This window comes from Diaphorina citri, unplaced genomic scaffold, assembly GCF_000475195.1.
Source record: "Diaphorina citri unplaced genomic scaffold, Diaci psyllid genome assembly version 1.1 scaffold464, whole genome shotgun sequence".
In the NCBI taxonomy this organism is placed as follows: Eukaryota; Metazoa; Arthropoda; class Insecta; order Hemiptera; family Psyllidae; genus Diaphorina; species Diaphorina citri.
Genome location: NW_007377899.1, coordinates 4,146 through 8,290, shown reverse-complemented (window position 1 = coordinate 8,290; position 4,145 = coordinate 4,146).

Here is a 4,145-nt window from a genome sequence, read left to right as displayed (position 1 = left end):
ACATCTAGCTTAGCTATTAATTTTGTGAGGGTTGTTTCTCTTGTCACATAGAAGTCTAAATGATATCTGTATAGGAATAGGATTCGAACCCTACTTAATTTACAATGGCAGACTTTACAGCCGATGTGATAATAATATATTAGATAAGTAGGAAGCTCCAGCAAAACGGTAGAGAATTCTCATTTCTCCCGCTTTTTCGAAAAAGGTGATAGGAAAGGACAAGAACAGTTTGATTGAATGAGAATAATAATGCCTAATGAATACCTCTAATTATAGGGGTAGCTCATTAATAAAATATGTACTGTGTATATTTAACAATGCTCCTCACGCAAATTTTATACAGCTCCACAACCGCCACTTTGAGGCGGAATATATTATCTAGCTATACATATTATATACTTTATGCTGTCGGATTTGTATGTAAAGTTAGGGTTATTTTTACGAGATCGCAAATTTTGAAATTCTATGGAACAGAACCTGTTAAGCAAATGTCAGCTATTTATTTGCTTTGTCCATTAATTTAACATGTGACGATTGTAACGCAAAGAGATAATGTATACGCGTCTATTACATTGTGAACTTTTTGTCACCATTATCGATCAAAAGACCCTTTTTCACGATAAAGTATAATCAGACTAATTTGTTCAATGCTTTATTTACATAGAATTGATAGTATAATCTAATTATTAAGGCATTTGAAATATAAACAGATGAAAATTTTAATTAAAATGAAATAAGCTATCTTATGCCTTATGCCCCCTTTGTTTTAAATCTTCATTTAATAATTTAAATTTCAGGGGTGGAGGGGGAGGGGGTACATTTTTTGCTTGCTTGCCCTCTCTTCACAATAAGAGTGGAAATCTTTCTTATCTCTCCTCGTCTTGATGTGAATGCTAATAATAAGTTTGTAAATCTACGTAGCCTATATTATTTCTCAAATTTGTTTTTCGAATTATATCTTTTTCGAGATCTGTAATTTTACAGCCTGAATATTTTCTCTCTCAGCGTTTGCTTTTTATACCATCGCGATTTTCTCAACTCGTTCTTATGTTAATTTTACTAGAAAGATCGAAAGATAGAGGGTCTGTTGATATCAAGTTTTCTATACTGTCGTTTGGGCTGTGGTGTAGGTATGAGCCCACACATAGGGTAGACAATGTAGGTTAGGTAGGTACATGGTATTCTAAATATACTCACAAAGAACTTTCACGTTTATTTAATAAGATTACTCGTTACAAGTTTCAAGAGACCTGGTTCATATTTAGGAAATTTGTTTGTGTAATTTGAATAGATGAGACATCAAATTTGTGTTACTTTGGCAGGCAGAGGTACCTATAATAACCAGCAAGGTAGATATTCTTGCGCCTTTTGTTCTAAGATTAAAGAGTTATAAGAAAAGCATGTTAAAGAAGAACAAATTTGAGATAATTAAAAAAATGCAAAAGAGGAATGAAAAATCATTTACAATAATGGTGTTTTGGCACTGTAGTACTTTGTAGTATTCTTCGTGAATAATAATAATTATGATTTTTAGAATTGTTATGGAATATTATTATTTTTCCCTATGGTGTTTTTATTGTTTTCTCAAAATGTATTTGAGACTTAAAAAACAAAAAATACAATGTGTTCTTTCTTTGTTCTAGACTTTATTTCTAAAGGTGTTTTCTTTATGGCAACATTCTGATTATTATTCTGAACATGGAAAGTGAAAGAGAAAAGGAAAGTTGAAATTTATTCGGAAAAAAATCTTTCTTAAGGCTCGGACTAGAGTATAGAGCTGCTTCATTGAAGTTGAACATCATCGTAAACAAATCAGTTCAGCGGTTCTCATGATATACATATTATTAAACACTTCTTGCTTATGATTAAAAAAATAATTATGGAAGATCTCTTGAATTCGAAAAAAGAAGAGATCGCAACAGCAATTAGAGGCCTTCCTCTTTGTCCATTTATAAATTAAATTCAGAATAAATTAATTTCTTTTGTAGTAGGACAACATGACCTCTTTCTACTATTGGGACGTGGATATTTGACATATCGCGAAATTCAAAGTTAGGATATGCTATTATATCTGAGATTTCTGGAGGTGTATGATACAATACGTTCATTAAACAATATTCCCCATGAGGACTCAATTTTCCTCGAAAGGTGTCATTTTTCACTCTCTAAACTAAAACGTGCAGATATTATATTATTATTCATAGCGTCAATCTTAATTATGAACTTCATTTTCAAAATAACACCCACCAACACCAATCTGCTCGTATGTCATCTACAACAAATCCTAGTAGTTCAGTGGGTAAAAAGTTTTAGAATCGAAGAAACCCTGTGTCCCAGCCACTAAAAGAAGTATCATTTAAAGGCAGACATTTGTAAAAAGCTTGGCTCTAAACAAATTAAGTTATTTTTATTACTTTGACATGCAGTCTACACAATTATACGCACGCATACATACACGTACACAAGTCACACAACAACGAAAATGTCTAACAAAAAGATTTACTTTTATTTGCGTTTTTCACCTAAACTAACGTTGTAAGGTAACCGTTTTATTTTTAGGGTCGCCAATGGCATAGCGAAAGGCTCGTAGAGTTAAAAATTCTGTAATGTACTAACTCGATAGAATTGCTGGTATGATCCTATAAAATATGTACGAACAATATTGTGAAGATATCCTGAATTTTATCAAACTATCTGTAACGGGGTTTAAAGTGCAGCAATAAAAAAATTGTACTAAAAAAAGTATTTTTTCGTTCGGTGTTAAATTTAGCGTACGGTAGTAAATTATTTATTACTTGAAATGGAAAATCAATTTTTCAAACATATTACTTAAAATGCTGTAAGTAGCTCGGGAACGTTTGAGATTTTTCAATGACTTTTTCAAGATATTTATACTTCCTAGTTGTATGAAGAAAGGGGGAAACCCATGGAAAGTGTTATAATAATCATTATAGACTATTCGGATAACCAATGAGCGAGGTTAATGCCATTTTCCACCATCTAACCCTTGCCTTCGCTCTATTATTATTGTGGTCACATCTCAAATATATGAGGATAAATTATTACTCGTATATTCTCATATAAAAAAAATATAAAACAGGATAAATTGTTTCAGTTCTGATGGGAAAGTGTGTTGCGACTTTTGTTTTCTGAGGTTTTTTAGTTCAAAAATAAAGTGGACGGTTTTTCCACTTGCCATGTAGGTGAGTAGGAGTGAAATCAAATCTATTTTCATTATGAAAAGGTACCTACCTTATCTACTTAGGTAGTAAATGGAAATTCAACTGTTGCGAAATCATTACCGATATTTCTCTAGTGTTATTGCCTACTTTTTATCAATAAATTAAAGAAGAAGAAGAAGAAGAAGAAGAAGAAGAAGAAGAAGAAGAAGAAGAAGAAGAAGAAGAAGAAGAAGAAGAAAAAAGTGGTATTTAGTAGACTTATTCAGAGCTGTTCAATCCGGCAACACCAAATTTGGCATGTGGATGCGTAATGTTTCAAGGAAGCTTATAAGAGATGGTGAAGTGGTAAGATTCGGACCGATTTTGATTGCCTACTTTTTATCAATAAATTGAAGAAGAAGAAGAAGAAGAAGAAGAAGAAGAAGAAGAAGAAGAAGAAGAAGAAGAAGAAGAAAAAAAGTGGTATTTAGTAGACTAATTCAGAGCTGTTCAATCCGGCAACACCAAATTTGGCATGTGGATGCGTAATGTTTCAAGGAAGCTTATAAGAGGTGGTGGAGTGGTAAGATTATAATATTCGGACCGATTTTTAGACCTAACACTCCGAAGTCACGTAGTTAACATTTTCCTCAGTTCTGGAGCTATTCTTTTATAATACGTTGTACCAGAACATATCACAACTTCAATGGTCAACATAAACATAATATATAAGCAAACTCTCATACATAATAATTATATCTAACTAGTAGGTACTGAGTTCCGAATGTACTTGTAATGCCATAGCTCGTTACTTACGTATAAGCTCACGAGTGTAGATACTGCAAAGTACAAAACATAAAATCGACAAAGTATATACTTGTACTATCAGAGAGTGAATGAGACAGTGAAATGTGAAAGGGAAAGAGTGTGAGTGAGTGTGGAGAGAAAGAAATGAGGGAGAGGAGAATGGGAGAGAGTGGGAAG